The sequence below is a fragment of the Grammomys surdaster genome, unplaced genomic scaffold (assembly GCF_004785775.1).
Source record: "Grammomys surdaster isolate TR1022 unplaced genomic scaffold, NIH_TR_1.0 371, whole genome shotgun sequence".
In the NCBI taxonomy this organism is placed as follows: Eukaryota; Metazoa; Chordata; class Mammalia; order Rodentia; family Muridae; genus Grammomys; species Grammomys surdaster.
In genome coordinates, this window is record NW_021604790.1 from 1,862,056 (window position 1) to 1,869,307 (window position 7,252).

A 7,252-nucleotide genomic window follows, 5' to 3' on the forward strand; every position below is an offset into this window, starting at 1 on the left:
GGGGGTTTGAGACAGAGTTTCTCTGTGTAGCCCTGGCTGTCCTGGAACTCACTCTGTAGACCAGGCTGGTCTCGAACTCTGAAATCCGCCTGCCTCTGCTTCCCAAGTGCTGGGATTAAAGGCATGCACCACCACTGCCCAGCAACCTTGAATTTCTGATCCTCCTGCCTCTTCATCTTCAGAGTGCTGGGCTTGCAGGCTGCACCACCATACTCAGTTTTTACTCAGTCCTAGCTATGGATCCCAGGCTCCTCAAGCACCTTGTCGACCGAGCTTCGTCTCCTGCCCCAGCTTTTACATTCAAAGTTTTTGTTTGTTGGTTTATTTTGCTTTCCTTTGCTTCTTCCCCAACAGAAACTCTTTCTTCTGCTATTTCTAGCGTTTCCTATTATATGGCTTCTCCTATAGCTCAAGGAGCTGGCTGCCGCTGCCAATTGATTTTCTATTTGTCCCATTGCCCACCCAAGCCTAGATTCATCCAGCAGTTTATAGCAGTGGTTGTTGGTTTACAGTTTGGGGCAGAGCTAATCTCTTGGTCATCCCTTGGGGACCTGGATGGAGAGGAGCATCAAGAGGCTACACAGGCCGAATGCTGAGAGGAAGGACATAATACCTAGATGGGTGGAGATCAAGGTGTTTGTAACTTCAATCTGACATTCCAAAATAAGATGTTCGAATGTGAGCTTTAAACCTCATTGTCTTCCTGAGCCTTTCCAGATGTGTCATCTCGTGTCATTTCCCCTGTGCCCTGCACAGTGGATATGTGAAGTTCCACATTATAGCTGAGCACTCACTCAAAAGTTCAGAGAGCAGTTAGCCTTGCACCACTTTCAGTGGGAGAGAGGACTCTCCCTTCTCTCATGGAAACTCTCATTTGCAGACCAGCAGGGTCTATGTCTCATCCTCCAGGGTTAGCGATTCTAAGCCTGTAGAGAGGATAGCAGGTTGTTTCTTATTGTTATTTGTTTTGTTTTTGCGATAAGGTCTTAAGTAGCCCAGGCTGGCCTTGAGATAGGGTCTCAAGTAACGGAGACTGGCCTTAGCGTTGGTATATATTGAAGGACAACCCCGAACTTAAAAACATATTTATTGGTTAAATATTATTCTTTTTATTTTTAGTATTTATCTATTTATTTATTTATTTATTTATTTATTTGAGACAGGGTTTCTCTGTGTAGTCCTAGCTGTCTTTGACTTGTTGTAAACCAGGCTGGTCTCAAACTCACTTCCAGAGATCCATCTACCTCTGCCTCCTGAGTACTGGGATTAAAGGCTTGTGCCATCTCACCCTGCTAAATATTATTTTTTAATTTGAATTTAATTTAATGTGTACACCTGCATGCATGCCTTTGCTTCCTGTGCACATGGTGCCCATAGAGGCTTGAAGAGGACACTAGATTCTCCAGAACTGGAAGTAGAGATATTGTGAACCACTGTGAAGTTATTAAGAATTGAACCCCAGGACCTCTGGAAGAACAGTCAGTGCTCTTAACTGCTGAAGCATCTCTCCACCCATCAGCCTTGAACATCTGATCCTTCTGTCTCCACCTCTTGAGTGTGCTATTATAGGCCTAAGTGACATCTGGTTTCTGCAGCACTGGGAGGTTCGAACCCTGGGCCTCATACATGCTAGAGAAACCTATCAATCAAGCTGCAACCCCAGTCTGGCAATAGCAAAATTTAAACAACAACAACAACAATAAAACCCAACACAGAACAACAAAAAGACACTCCACAGCTTGGAGGTTTGATTTTCTAAACTATTTTTAGAGACAGGATCTCACTATGTTGCCCAGTTTGACCTGATTCCCAGTCTTTAGATACCTTGACCCTGCCTCACCCTCACCTGCTTGATATTCCCAATTTCTGTTTTCCTCCTACAAGTCAGTCTCACTTTCCTGCTAAGGAATAGATGTTAAGGTCCTGTTAATTGTGTATCCTCTTAGGGGGTACATTGATATTTTTTTAAATTGTGCAGCAGACTTGAATGTTTCCCACAAAGGGAAAGCTGACAGGGAGGGGGGAAGCATTTTGCTCTCTAAAAAAGAAAATGAGAATGTAAAGTGTATTTAATTAAAATGATAAATCTGATTTTCAGTTTGGTTTTTACTACTGCTGAAACGAATCCATTTTATGCACGTTTTGCAGAAGGCTGCTGCCATGAAACCAAAAGCACTAGAGCAGCTTTCAGATCTGTCTGTCTGACAAACTGAGAGGCTCAGGTCGGGGACCCTGAAGTCCCCTTAATGGGTGAGCGGTCAAGGTAAACACAACCTCAGCGGTTGGATCTTTCTGCTGCTTCAATGTCCTGGTGCAACCCAGGGTGGGAATTGTCAGGCTTGTCCTTTTAAAGGCTGCCCCTGTCTTGGGGATGTACAAACAGCTCGGTTGGCTGACTGCATACCTACAGTGCTGTCTGCCATCCCCAGCAGCTGTTCCAGGCTCAGCACCACTCACTGGGCTTGGTGGTACACATCCCAGTATTCAGAAGGGGAAGAAGTTTGGGAAGACCGTTAGTTCAAGACCAGCCTCAGATACACTTCAAGGTCAGCCTGGATGAGATGAAACTGTCTCCAAATATATAGTGGTCCCCTCTACTTCTCAGACTCCAGTCCCTCCCAGCCTCCCTGGAATGCTAACCATGCGCTGACAGTTCTCTCTGGCTTCTCTAGCACCCCCCCCACATACCTGCTCCCCACCCCCCATGGCTTCTCAGCCTTAGTCCACAGCCACTTTCCTCACTTTCCTACTTTTCCTTCTGTCCTTTTGGTAACCAGACCTTTGTATTTCTTGTTCGAGCAGAGTTGAAAACAGATGCTATTGAGTTTGCATTTCATAGTGTGCTTAAAGTTGCACGTGTAAACCATTTACTGAGTAGGTGAGACATCCATGAGGAACCAAATTCAAAAGTCATACAATGGGGTGGACTTCCCCCTGCTCTTGGGAGGTTTTGGGTTGTTTTGTTTTTACCTTTCCTTAATAAACCTACATTAAGGGGTTGGAGAGATGGTTCAGTGGTTAAGAGCACTGACTGCTCTTCCAGAGGTCCTGAGTTCAATTCCCAGCAACCACATGGTGGCTCACAAACATCTGTAATGGGATCTGATGCCCTCTTTTGGTGTGTCTGAAGACAGCGATAGTGTACTCACATACATGAAATAAATAAATCTTAAAAAAAAAAAAAAGCAAAAATAAAAATTTTAGTTTTGTGCCTGGGGATGGAACCCAGAGCCTCAAATACACAAGGCAAGTACTTCACCGCTCGTTCACACTTTCAGACCCAGTGACATTATATTTTATTTATTTTTGTTTTTTCATTATTTTTATTGTTAGTGTTTGACTGGGGGCATGCATGTGAAGGCCAGAGAACAACTTCCTAGTCAGTTTTTGCTTCCACCTTTCCCACAGGTTCTGGGGATTGAACTCGCATCTCCAGACTCCTAAGTAAACACCTTTTCTGCTGAGCCATCTCATTGGCCTCCACTGAAATTTTATGATCTCTCATATTTCCGTTCTCGGGGCTTTGCAGTGCCTTCCTGGAGGCAGCACTGTTCACTTTCTTGTGACTCCACCCTAAGATGGTCCAACTCATATCCAGGCCACTCTGGATCTCCTGATCAAACCGGAACGTCTTTCTTGCTGACACACTCACACTGTGGACTGTGAGCACTTTGGCATGACGAGATCAAGACCCCAAGAGTTGGCTGTAGTGGCAAATGCCACTGGGTGAGCATAGAGACCAGAGGACAAAGCTTGTTGTCATCCCTCAGTGGTCACTATCTACTTTTCTTTCTTTTTTTTTTTTTTTTTGAATCAAGGTCTCTCACTGGTCTAGAACTTGCCAAGCTGGCCAAATAGGCTAGTGAGACTCCGAGGTACCCCTGTCTTTTCTTCCCCAGCCCTGGGATTGCAAGCATGCATTACCACACTTGGCTTTCTTACATGGCTTCCGGGGATCAAAAGTTTTGCTGACTGAGCTCTTTCTCCAGCTGCTTGCTTCCTCCCTTTTCTCCCGCCTTCCTTTCCTGACTCTTTCTCTTTCTCCTTCTTTCTTTTAGGTTTTTAGAGACAATGTCTTTGTGTAGCCTAGGTGGCTGATGAGTCACGGATCTATTGTTGTGAAAAAGGCACCATGACCAAGGCAACCCTTGTAAAGGACAGCAACTAATTGGGGCTGTCTTATGGGTTTCAGAGGTTCAGTCCACTATTATGGCAGGAAGTACCGTGGCATGAAGGTGAATTCAGGAGCAGACGCTGAGAGCTACATCCTGATCCACTGGCAGGGGTGGGGGGGAAGAGGGGGGACAGAGGGGGACTTCGAAGGAGAGAGAAAGGGAGAGAGAAGGAGAGAGAGAGAGAGAGAGAGAGAACTCACACAGGCATTTCAAACCTCAAAGGCCTTGACCCCCCAGTGACACATTTCCTCCAACAAGGCCACACCTCCCTGTAGCTGGAGGTATTGGAATAAGCAGTGGATGGTCCAACTAGCTCCTGGCCAACGCCATGTTCCCACTCTAACTGTAGCACCCGCTGGCCAGGAGCACCAGCGTGGACCCACAGGTGTTGTCAGCTTCGTGGACTCTATGGCTCTAAGCATGGCCCTTGTGCCAACTCCACCACCCTCATAGTGCTTGGCTTAACCCCAGACAATATCTGCCATGCTTGCAGTACCCAGTAGAATGAAGACTTTTTTTTTTGTTTTGTTTTGTTTTTGTTTTTCGAGACAGGGTTTCTCTGTGTAGCCCTGGCTGTCCTGGAACTCACTGTAGACCAGGCTGGCCTCGAACTCAGAAATCCACCTGCCTCTGCCTCCCAAGCGCTGGGATTAAAGGCGTGCGCCACCACTGCCCAGCTGAATGAAGACTCTTAATGCTTAAAGATTATCCAATGGATTTATATATCAGCAAATACTCAATACACAAGATACCCACACCATTAGAATTGTAAACCCAGTTACCTAACCTTGATATGAGTAACTACTAGAGACACGAGGGTAAGATCTCCTGCCATCTTTCCTCTCCTCCTCCTTCTCTTCCTTCTTCCTTTCTCATTCCTTCCTCTTCCTAGCTTCCAACTCCTAGCTCCACCTACCTCGTCTACTGCCCAATCACAAAGCTCCACTGCAAATACAATGGGCAGGAAAGGTCTTGCAACACCTTCCAGTCCTTCTAATGCTTTCAAAGAGTCCCACTCCCTGGCAACTAAACACTGGAATCTATGAGCCTATGGGAGCCATTTTTATTCAAACTGGCTTCAAGTCTTGATATTCTCTGTTCAGCCTCCATCCATAGTGCTGGGATAACAAGGTATGCATCACTATGCCAGCTATATTTTTCAATGATTATAAAAAACAAACCAAATCAACAAGGATTAGGGAGGGAACTTGCCTGAAGCCACCCAGCTGGGAAGGGATTCAGCCAACCTACCACCGGAGGGATATATATGATTTCAGAAGCCTAAGTCTTGACTACAGCTTAGGGGAGACCTGAGCTTGCATGTTCCCAGTGGAGAGACAGAAAGAGCTCCTCTTTACTTGAAAGGTCACAGAAGAACTTTTGGAGGAGGTGGCAATGGCTTAGGCATTGAGGTAGAACAGATTGGAATGGGGACAGGAGCAAATTATCCCAGCCTGAGGGCCTGAGGAGATATCATCAGGACTGAAGATTCAAAGGGGATGAAGGGAGAGAAGAGACGGGACTTTGAATGCCTTTGAGATGCCTGTCTAAGCAGTTTCTCTGTGGCATCTTGTCTTTGTGATGTCTCATTTGTTGGCTGGCTGTAGAGCAGAGAGAGAAACTCCAGGTCTCCTTACCTAGCTTTATCCATATCAGTGCCTTCAGATATTGTCCCAGAACTCAGGGAGCAGGATTTCCTTGAGTGCAGTCTGAGCTGGATCCTCCCTGAGACTCCAGGTCCAGCTTGTGATTGCCCCATGGGTCCTCAAACAGTTAGTAAGTAAGGGCAAGAGGAAGAGAAGTCATTTCTCTTTATAGATGCACACCTGGGTTCTCCTTACTAGTCGTGGCTGGACCTCTGCTGTGTTCTGGGAGGCAGTGAAGCCAGCTTTTATCAGGAGCTCTAGTTGGAGATTCAGCAGCTAGTGCCGCAAAAAGGGCAAAACGGACAAAAAGGACAAGCCTCAGAGTTAGGAAGAGGGACCAGGTGGGTAAGATATTTGCTGAATAAGTATGAAAAACTGAGTTTAGATCCCCAGAGAGCACTCTTAAGCCCATCTCCGAGAGGAGGATCACTGGTGTTCACCAGCCCATCTCCGGGAGGAGGATCACTAGTGCTCACCAGCTCACCGATCTAGCCAGCTGGTGAATACCAGGCTTAGTGAGAGGCTCTGTCTCAAAACATAAGGTGGAGAGCAATAGAGGCAGATAGTTAACCTATGCGCGCGTGCGCGCGCGGACACGCGCGCGCGCACACACACTATTAGAATGCTAAAAGGATGAGCCTCAGGCCTCCAGCCTGGGTCCTTGGCGCCTACATCAGTGCATAATGAATACTTGTGGGTGGAGGACTGAGTGAGTGGGTGCCAGGGAAGAAAGATTGTCCACAGGGGTGTAAAGCAGGCCTCTACCTGCCAGGTGCTTCCTGTTTAGTCAGGGAGGTGGGTGGGCCTGGCAGAATTATGTTTACTAATAACATTTTTCCTAATTCAAGTATGAGGTACCAGAGGCCACCTGGGGGATGGGCGTGTCAATTGGAGGGAGGAAGAAGCCACGCCCCCGCCCGGAAGAGGTGCTGCTACTCTGATGCAAGCAGCTCTGCCTTCCCTGTGCTTAGTTGCCGTGGATTTCTGGAAGTCTCTCAGTTTTGCGTGCCAGCATCTCGCTTGGCCTCTGCAAGTCTCTGCCAAGGATGGAGACTTTGGGCCATGACCTAGTGCAGAGATGTCATCGATAGCGATGTGTTCTGCTGCTGGCACTAGGAGTCTCCTTGGGGGTGGGGGTGGGGAGAGCTTGGTGGTTTACAGTTCTGTGGATCCCTCCAGGAGTTGCTAACTTATTTTCTCAGCTTAGACAGAGGAGCAACAGAGTGACTGGGTGCAAAATGGGTTGCACTTTTTTTTTTTTTTGTGGCAGGGTCTCATGTAGCTCAGACTGTGACATACACTTAGCTTCTGTGGTGCTGGGGATTAAATCCAAAGCTTCACAGATGCTAGGCAAGCACTGACCATGAGTTACATCATCCATCTATCTATCTATCTATCTATCTATCTATCTATCTATCTATCTATCTATCT